At 48.7% G+C, this 10,816-nt stretch overlaps 1 long non-coding RNA gene across 1 annotated transcript in view; it reads left to right on the plus strand.

The window, feature by feature from the left end:
* Positions 1-8,362, plus strand: part of LOC134968881 (uncharacterized) — a 66,242-nt gene extending 57,880 nt beyond the window's left edge. Inside the window, exon 3 of the long non-coding RNA XR_010189348.1 lies at positions 8,068-8,362. This is a non-coding gene — a long non-coding RNA (uncharacterized LOC134968881). The remainder of the gene's footprint in view (positions 1-8,067) is intronic.
* The last annotated feature ends 2,454 nt before the right edge of the window (positions 8,363-10,816 follow it).

Raw genomic sequence — 10,816 nt, forward strand, 5'->3', positions numbered from 1 at the left:
CAGATTGGAATTCGAGACGTCGCCTCCTCGCAGGTTCCTGAAGTCTGCTTTACCAACGTCTCCCTCCGACAGGGAGGCAGTATTGGAAGCAATTCACCAGCAGGTGATAATCAAAGTACCCCTCCTACAACAAGGAAAGGGGTATTATTCCACACTATTTGTGGTACCGAAGCCAGACGGCTCGGTGAGACCTATTCTAAATCTGAAATCTTTGAACACTTACATACAAAGGTTCAAATCAAGATGGAGTCACTCAGAGCAGTGATAGCGAACCTGGAAGAGGGGACTATATGGTGTCCTTGGACATCAAGGATGCTTACCTCCATGTCCCAATTTGCCCTTCTCACCAAGGGTACCTCAGGTTCGTGGTACTGAACTGTCACTATCAGTTCAGACGCTGCCGTTTGGATTGTCCACGGCACCCCGGGTCTTTACCAAGGTAAGGGCCGAAATGATGATTCTTCTTCGAAGAAAAGACGTCTTAATTATCCCTTACTTGGGCGATCTCCTGATAAGGGCAAAGTCCAGGGAACAGTTGGAGGTCGGAGTAGCACTATCTCGGGTACTGCTACAACAGCACGGGTGGATTCTAAATATTCCAAAATCGCAGCTGATCCCGACGACACGTCTGCTGTTCCTATGGATGATTCTGGACACAGTCCAGAAAAAGGTGTTTCTCCCGGAGGAGAAAGCCAGGGAGTTATCCGAGCTAGTCAGGAACCTCCTAAAACCAGGAAAAGTGTCAGTGCATCATTGCACAAGGGTCCTGGGAAAAATGGTGGCTTCTTACGAAGCGATTCCATTCGGCAGATTTCACGCAAGAACTTTTCAGTGGGATCTGCTGGAAAAATGGTCCGGATCGCATCTTCAGATGCATCAGCGGATAACCCTGTCTCCAAGAACAAGGGTGTCTCTTCTGTGGTGGCTGCAGAGTGCTCATCTACTAGAGGGCCGCAGATTTGGCATTCAGGACTGGGTCCTGGTGACCACGGATGCCAGCCTGAGAGGCTGGGGAGCAGTCACACAGGGAAAAAATTTCCAGGGAGTGTGGTCAAGTCTGGAGACTTCTCTCCACATAAATATACTGGAGCTAAGGGCAATTTACAATGCTCTAAGCTTAGCAAGACCTCTGCTTCAAGGTCAGCCGGTATTGATCCAGTCGGACAACATCACGGCAGTCGCCCACGTAAACAGACAGGGCGGCACAAGAAGCAGGAGGACAATGGCAGAAACTGCAAGGATTCTTCGCTGGGCGGAAAATCATGTGATAGCAGTGTTCATTCCGGGAGTGGACAACTGGGAAGCAGACTTCCTCAGCAGGCACGACCTCCACCCGGGAGAGTGGGGACTTCATCTGGAAGTCTTCCACATGATTGTGAACCGTTGGGAAAGACCAAAGGTGGACATGATGGCGTCCCGCCTGAACAAAAAACTGGACAGGTATTGCGCCAGGTCAAGAGACCCTCAGGCAATAGCTGTGGACGTTCTGGTAACACCGTGGGTGTACCAGTCGGTGTATGTGTTCCCTCCTCTGCTTCTCATACCCAAGGTACTGAGAATTATAAGACGTAGAGGAGTAAGAACTATACTCGTGGCTCCGGATTGGCCAAGAAGGACTTGGTACCCGGAACTTCAAGAGATGCTCACAGAGGACCCATGGTCTCTGCCGCTAAGAAGGGACTTGCTTCAGCAAGTACCATGTCTGTTCCAAGACTTACCGCGGCTGCGTTTGACGGCATGGCGGTTGAACACCGGATCCTAAGGGAAAAAGGCATTCCGGAAGAGGTCATCCCTACCCTGGTCAAAGCCAGGAAGGAGGTGACCGCACAACATTATCACCACAGGTGGCGAAAATATGTTGCGTGGTGTGAGGCCAGGAAGGCCCCCACGAAGAAATTTCAACTCGGTCGATTCCTGCATTTCCTGCAAACAGGAGTGTCTATGGGCCTAAAATTGGGGTCCATTAAGGTTCAAATTTCGGCCCTGTCGTTTTTCTTCCAGAAAGAATTGGCTTCAGTTCCTGAAGTCCAGACGTTTGTCAAGGGAGTACTGCATATACAACCCCCTTTTGTGCCTCCAGTGGCACCGTGGGATCTCAACGTAGTTCTGGGATTCCTCAAATCACATTGGTTTGAACCGCTCAAATCTGTGGATTTGAAATATCTCACATGGAAAGTGACCATGCGGTTGGCCCTGGCCTCGGCCAGGCGAGTGTCAGAATTGGCGGCTTTGTCTCACAAAAGCCCATATCTCTTTTTCCATTCGGACAGGGCAGAACTGCGGACTCGTCCCCAGTTTTTCCCTAAGGTGGTGTCAGCGTTTCACCTGAACCAGCCTATTGTGGTACCTGCGGCTAATAGGGACTTGGAGGACTCCAAGTTGCTAGATGTTGTCAGGGCCCTGAAAATATATGTTTCCAGGACGGCTGGAGTCAGGAAAACTGACTCGCTGTTTATCCTGTATGCACCCAACAAACTGGGTGCTCCTGCTTCTAAGCAGACGATTGCTCGTTGGATTTGTAGTACAATTCAGCTTGCACATTCTGTGGCAGGCCTGCCACAGCCAAAATCTGTAAATGCCCATTCCACAAGGAAGGTGGGCTCATCTTGGGCGACTGCCCAAGGGGTCTCGGCTTTACAACTTTGCCGAGCTGCTACTTGGTCAGGGGCAAACACGTTTGCAAAATTCTACAAATTTGATACCCTGGCTGAGGAGGACCTGGAGTTCTCTCATTCGGTGTTGCAGAGTCATCCGCACCCTCCCGCCCGTTTGGGAGCTTTGGTATAATCCCCATGGTCCTTACGGAGTCCCCAGCATCCACTTAGGACGTCAGAGAAAATAAGAATTTACTTACCGATAATTCTATTTCTCGTAGTCCGTAGTGGATGCTGGGCGCCCATCCCAAGTGCGGATTGTCTGCAATACTTGTACATAGTTATTGTTACAAAAATCGGGTTATTATTGTTGTGAGCCATCTTTTCAGAGGCTCCGCTGTTATCATGCTGTTAACTGGGTTCAGATCACAGGTTGTACAGTGTGATTGGTGTGGCTGGTATGAGTCTTACCCGGGATTCAAGATCCTTCCTTAATGTGTACGCTCGTCCGGGCACAGTATCCTAACTGAGGCTTGGAGGAGGGTCATAGGGGGAGGAGCCAGTGCACACCACCTGATCCTAAAGCTTTTACTTTTGTGCCCTGTCTCCTGCGGAGCCGCTATTCCCCATGGTCCTTACGGAGTCCCCAGCATCCACTACGGACTACGAGAAATAGAATTATCGGTAAGTAAATTCTTATTTTTTCACCACTTGTTCTTACAAACGTTTTCCTTGGGGCCTGCAATGTATCTAGATATGCTCCTGGACAGGGCCAGTGCTAGAGTGTTTGTCGTCCCCCTGCAAATGATTAATTTGCGCCCTCCCATCCATAAAAAGGGAACAGTGCGCACCGCAAAAAGGGGTGTGGTCACACAAGGGAGGGCATGGCCACAATGGTACCCACAATTCAAATAACGCCACATAGTATTACAATCTTATTCACATTACCCCAAACGTAGTGCCCCGATTCATATTACACCACATAGTATTCACGTTATGCCACACAGTACTATCCCTTACACCCAATGTCCACAGTAGTGCCTCTACAATATGAAGTGGAGGCACTATTGTGTGATCTTAATATGAACTGGGGGCAGCATTGTAATGTGACTTAATATGAACTGGGTACACTGTATTTCATAATGTGGGGTACTGTCAGGGCCGTCTTAATAGCAGTGTAGGCCCCTGGGCAAAGCAATGCACTGGTGCCCCTACCCATCCTCCAGCGATGGGGGTGGGGGTTCTATCAGTGGCTGTGATGTCCCGCGGGCAGTAGGTGGTGTTCTATCTTTCGCTCATCAGGGGTCATTCAGATCACGTTGCAATGCGACCGCAATTTCCCTGTTCTCTGCGCTAATGTGCACACGCAGGTGCCACCCTGCACGTGTGCGGCGTAGCCAATGCGATCGCATTGCATTGTCCTGTGAACAGCTCTACCTGATTGACAGGTAGAAGCGTTTATGGGGCGACCGGGGGCGGTGACGGACCATTGCAGGGGCAGCGCAAGGAAAACAGGGGCGGATCGGTGGTGTTTGCAAGGCGGCTGCGTGATGTCACACACAATCGCTCTGATGGACAAAAAGGCGGTAGTGCGCTTGCCTTTGTAGCCGAGCTGCAGAGGCAGGGGGTTGTCCACAGTTACTGCGACCGGGCAAAACATTCAGCAAGCTAGGCGGCCTTGGCCAGCGATGTGCGGCCCCCAGCATGCGAAAGAAAGGATTTCAGATCTGTAATCCATCCTGCATGCAGGACCCGGAGCAGTAATTTCTGCTAATTACTTCTTTACTGCACAGATGGGAAGGGTCGGGGGGGGGGGGGGGGACACTAAACTGTAGCAGGGGGCATTGGACTGAATGAAGGGGCCCTGGTACATGACTTCCAGAGTGGTAGGGGCTGTTTAATATGCAGGAAAGGGGTGAAAAGAGGTGTGGGCTTAATATTGATTATTTTCCGGTTGGAGGGCAGCTTGCTTGACCATGGATATCTTTGTTCCTGGAGGTGGATTTCTTACCGTTCAATGGAATAACAATTTAGAGAGTCCCTCCTTTCAGGAGATACCAGGGTCTTGGGGATCGGACTTCAAAAATATAAAATCCCATCCCAGGCACGTGGAGCTGAAGCGGGACCGGCTGTTGGAAGGATGATATCTCCAGTTATGGGCACAGTAGAGAAACGGGAGAGTCCCAGGTTTTGGATTGTTCCCTCAGAAAACAGACAGAACCATATATATCTGGCCATGAAGAGCAATTAACAGGCTCGGACGTGGACCGCTGTTTTGAAGTCGGATATCTCCGGTTCCCCAGGTTTGATTTTCAGCTATCAGATTAGGGCCCTTAGGGGTCTATTTATTAAGCCTTGGAAGGAGATAAAGTGAATGGAGATAAAGTACCAGCCAATTAATGTCTAACTGCAATGTCACAGATTGGGTTTGAAAAATGACAAGAGCTGATTGGCTGGTACTTTATCTCCGTCCAACGCTTAGTAAATAGACCCCTTAGAATCATGGGGCCCTTGAGCAACTGCCCATTAAGCCCAGTGGAAAAGCTGGCCCTGGGTATTGTGTTGCCCTACAATGTGACATAACATAACTAGGGCACTACTATGGTTTATAAAATGAACTAGGGCACTACTGTGGGGCATCTATTAAAATAAAGAACAACAGACAATATTTATTTTACCATGCCTGTGTGTACGAGCCCAAAGGCAGCCAATAAAAGGGAGAGAGGAGTGCATAGCATCCCTCACTCCCAATATGAATGGCAAAACACAACGTCCTTCAATGCAACAACAACAGCCACTGGAGGACTTTTACTCGCTCCCATATCCCTCAGTGATTTAATATCATGATCTTCAACATCTGCTGTCTGAAACAGAGGCCTAGATTTCCTTCCCGATAAAAGACAGGACCCTGAGATCACCTCCCACCATTCAATTGTACGAAATGGTAGTACTCTTTAAACCGTACGCAGCCACACCTATATCTGGCAGTCAGTACCGCACTTACCAGCGGAGGCCAAGCATTCAGGGCCAGCTGCTGTTAGCATTGTGATCTGCTCACACAATGCCAGGGTGATTCATCTGTCTGTGTCAGTAAGCCAGACCAAACATATGCAGCAATGACACCTGTTATGTTGTGTGTACAAAAAACTGGGCATGTGTGGGGCTGTATTTGAGTGTGTTATTGCAGAGCAGAATATACTTGCCTACTTTTAAAATAGTATTTCAAGGATATTGTGAAAATAACCCCTATTAGCGCGGCATCATAAAATTAACTTCCATTCAAATGTAAACGAGCCTCTAAGCAGTTATAGGCCCTACACACTGGCCGATATTCCTCAAAGATATGAACGATCTCGTGTGGAGTCACCAGCGATGAACGATGCGTAGCCCCATGCTCGTTCATCGCTGGTGCCCCGTTGGCTGTGCAGGCCAATATGAATGATCTCGTCCATATTTGCCTGCACTTCAATGGAGCCAGGTGACGGGGGGAGTGAAGAAACTTCACTCCCCCCGTCACTGCCCCCCCCCGCCGCCGGGTCGCCCGTCGGCCGTATCCGTCGGGCAACTCGGCGGCGGATCTTTATATGTGTAGGGCACTTTACAGTTTGGCACATACAAGTATATATACTCTCAAGTGACCATGGGAAACCTTTTTTGAAACTATATGTAGCCATGGGGATCATTGTGCCTTATAACCACACTTGCCTACCTGATCTTCTCCATGAGGGAGAAAATGCTCTGTTCCTGGACTTTTCTGGTAATGTATGATTGCCATCACCTGTGGTGAAACACCTTTCTTATCAATTAACTAGCTCACCACAGGTGATGGCAATCATACATTACCAGGAAAGTCCAGGAATAGAGCATTTTCTCCCTCATGGAGAGGGTCAGGTAGGCAAGTATGATGTCAGGGCAGTTGAGTTAACTTAAAACAGACTTTATTTTGTTTGTATGTGTGATAAAAGTAGGTAGACCATTACGACTCCACTTATCTCTCCCTAATCACATCACGGCTGGGGTGGGAAAGCCACTTGAGATTGTCTGAGTGAGTAAAGGGAGTCTAATAATTTGCTTCTTCTCTAATTTTGTGGAAGAGATCTAAGTTTTCGTCTTTCTTTCATGTATTCTTGTTTCAATTAGCCAGTAAAAAACAAATTGTTATGGCTTTCCCTTTGGATTACAAATGAAAGACATCATCCTTTGGTTGATCTCGAAGATTGCGTTACTGTTATAATAAAACAACTCGGATGGCAAAGTTGCCTCTTCAGAAATCAGATTCCTCTCTGCTCATTAGCCCTGTAACCACATACCGGGGATTCATGGAAAATGAAAATGTCGACAAAATGTTACTGGTGACCTAGTGGTGATTTACCTGGTTTAGTAGATTCAGCGTTGTCTTCCTCGTCTGGCGGTCAGTGGATGAGGAATTCCAGCTGATCCTACAGCACTTCCAGCGGTGTCTCCCTAACCCTCCCCTAGTGCCTGTCCCCAACCTCTCCTCCCACAGCCTATCCCTAACTCTCCACTGCCGCAGCCTAACCCCCCTAGCGCATAACCCTAACTTCCTCTTCCCCTAGTGCCTAACTCTCCCCTCCCCCCACAGCCTAACTCTCCACTGCTAATACTAACCCTCCCCCTTAAGCCTTAGCAGAGCAGCGGTGAATATACGCTGTGGGCATGCGCACAGAGTCTATTCACAGAGACAAGAGGGAGAGGGGGCATGCCAGCAGTTCACAGAGCACTGAGCATGCCCCCATAGTGAAGAGAAATGGGGGCATGGCTCACGAGTGCCGCTTTGCCACAAGACCACGCCCCCTTTCATTAGGCCACTCCCCCTTTTTCCGTGTGGGAGCGGCTACCTGGCGCAGGAGTCCCTCTTTCTGTCTCTCAAAAGTTGGGAGGTATGCCTTACCCTCGTCTCCCGCAGCCTAACCCTAACCCTCCGCAGCCACAACCTAACCCCCCCAGTGCCTAACCCTAACCTCCCCTCCCTTTAGTGCCTAGCCCTCCCCTCCCCTCCCACAACCTAACCCTAACCCTCTGCTGCTGCAGCCTAATCCTCCCCCTAGTGCACTGGTGCTGAGGAGGTGGAGCGGGCACTAATTACCCAGGCCCCGGGTTGTGGAAGGGAGACCTGCTTTCTTTTCTGGGTGGCCTGGTGTGCCACCTGATTTTTTAAAGCCTCCCAGCTGTTATGAGAGAGTAGACAAGTATGATGTAACTGAATATATATAATAAACTATTCTAGTTTATATAAACATTTTATATATCTGAATAATATATATATAAATGTATTAAAATAATTATTGGCTTCATTAAAATTTGCTTTCTTGCAGCCCAACTTGTAAGAGCATAGGGTTAAAAATTCCTTACGAATTTCTCTGAAAGTATTTATGTTATATTATCATTCCCTATCTGCCGATTCTTCCATTATAATGTACAAAATGTATCTAATTGCTCTAATTTCTCACAGGTGCTTGATATTCCAGATCAATAGAAGGAAGGAAAAAAGTACTCTATAAATCAGGCGCTCACCTCCCAGTCTGCATTGGCGCAGTGAATCAAGTTCACCAAGCATGTCAAGTGATATGACCAGAGGTTAATCACAACCAATTAATGGGAACAGCTGTTATTTTGTGCTAAGTAAGTACGTCTAGCCAGGGAGTAGCAGAATCTGAGAGCATAGGTAAATGTGTACACAACTCCGGAAGCATCAAATATCTGAAGAGCAGTAAATAATAATTTATTTATTTTTTTTTGCAATATTAGTGGTGCTCCATTCCATGTAATGTATTGGTATTTAAAGATTTTATTCCTGGAAATAAATTACAGGGTGAAAATGTAAGACTGCCTTTCTTCAAAGGTCAAGAGATCTATATAGTATGGCCCACATTTAGGGATACCACGGTCAGTGGCATCATAAGGCGGGTGCGGGGGGTGCGTCCCGGCCCGTACCTGGGTGTCACCCTCGAAGGGGGTGACACCAAAGTGCCGGCTCCTGCGTACTGCCATTGATGAGGAGCCAGCAGCGAAGGAAGAGTGTCTCCGGGGACTGCCCAGTACAGCCCATCATCTCCGGAGATGCTGGGCATGCCCCCAGAGTGACGAGCTCGGGATCCTGCGAGGCCACGCCCTATGGGTATATGGCCATGCCCATTTATGTGCAGCTACACCCCCTTTTTGCGGTGCGCAGGGAGAGCTAGGGTGCGCACTGGGTGTCACCACACTTGGTGACGCCTCTGCCCATGGTGCATATCTATAATGAGTGCAGTGTGTGCCTCTGGGTCACGGGGACCCACACGGCACAACCTGAAACCAGTTCTTCAATACTTACCTTGCCGGAGTCCGGCGTTGGAAGCAGGTATGGTGGCCATTTTCACTGCATTTTTTATGCATGCGCAAAAGGAAAGTTACCAAGAAAATTGCTGTCGCATCATTTGCCTGGAAACCTGTGCATGCACAGAGTTTACTAGTGCTCAGAGTCTACTGCACTGCCAGCTAGTGAGGGGTACATGATGGAGACTGAACAAGGGCGCCCACGCAGGAGCGTATTAATAGAGGAGGAGACCCGTGTGCAGACTCCTCCGTCCGAGTCCCCTCCTCTGTAGCCAGCAGCACCGCAGCGAAATGGAGTCTGAGCACTAGGGCGCACAGGCTCTATTGCGCATGCACACATCCGTGGGAAACGGTGCGGTAACCATTTTCACAGAGACTTCCTTACAGCGCACGCACAAAACTCGAGGAAAATGGTAGCCGCACCATTATACTGGTGATTTGTGGAGACTAGGTGATGGAGGACTCTGGAGAGGTGAGTATTGTAAAAATGGGTCAAGGGTGTGCGGAGTGGGCTCCCACAGACTTAGGGTCCGTCTTTACCGCACGCACTGCACCCATTGTAGATATACGTCACTGCGCCCATGGTTGAAACTGTAAAATAGGAGACCCATATGCCTTTACTTCATAAAGACTATTTTTATATTGTATTTTTCAAATGTAATTCTTAAACTATTAGGGGGATATCCAGTTAGCCCCGGTAATTTACCGGGGCCAACTGTACCGCCGGGGGCTAGCTTATTAGCCCCGATAAGCCATCGCGTGCCGCGGCTTATCAGGGATTTAGTTTCACCTGCCTCTGGCAGGTGAAGCATAATCCCTGGAACCTGTGTGTTTTCGGGAGAACGTTTTTTTTTTTTACAGGAGATCAATCTGGATAGCCTGTAAAAAGAAATCGGTGAAACATCGGAATAAAGTCAGAAAAACGGCAGAAAAACGGCTGTTTTTCGGACCCGATGTTAGATGTGCAGTGTTACTCACTCAGCCTGCAGACCAGTGGCGGAAGTTTGCATACCTCCCAACATGACCCTCTCCAGGAGGGACACAATGCTCTGCTCCTGGACTTCCCTCTTACTGTATGATTACCATCACCTGAGCTGTACCCTAATACTGACCCAGTGCTCATACCTATGTCATACCTCCCAACATGACCTCTCCAGGAGGACACAATGCTCTGCTCCTGCTCTTCCCTCTTACTGTATGATTATCGTCACCTGTGTTGTACCCTAATACTGACCCAGTGCTCATACCTATGTCATACCTCCCAACATGACCTCTCCAGGAGGACACAATGCTCTGCTCCTGCTCTTCCCTCTTACTGTATGATTATCGTCACCTGTGTTGTACCCTAATACTGACCCAGTGCTCATACCTATGTCATACCTCCCAACATGACCCTCTCCAGGAGGACACAATGCTCTGCTCCTGCTCTTCCCTCTTACTGTATGATTATCGTCACCTGTGTTGTACCCTAATACTGACCCAGTGCTCATACCTATGTCATACCTCCCAACATGACCCTCTCCAGGAGGGACACAATGCTCTGCTCCTGGACGTTTTCTCAATGTATGATTATCTGCGCCTGTGCTGAACAGGTTAATGGATAAGAAAGGTGTTTCAGCACAGGTGATGGCAATCATACATTAAGAGAAAAGTCCAAGAGCAGAGCATTCTGTCCCCCCTGGAGAGGGTCATGTTGGGAGGTATGAGTTTGCCCCACTTACCCGGCCGGAGGCAAGATAAATAATGGTGTCCCCCCCTCCCCGCATATAAATAAGTGTGTGCGTGCGTGCGTGCGTGTAAGGAGTGTTCTAAAAAAAAAAGTGTGTGTATATATATCTTTAAGTGCCCATGTCATGTTACACTGAAGGTAGACACCTTACTGAGAG

Source organism: Pseudophryne corroboree, chromosome 11, assembly GCF_028390025.1.
Source record: "Pseudophryne corroboree isolate aPseCor3 chromosome 11, aPseCor3.hap2, whole genome shotgun sequence".
NCBI classification, from domain to species: Eukaryota; Metazoa; Chordata; class Amphibia; order Anura; family Myobatrachidae; genus Pseudophryne; species Pseudophryne corroboree.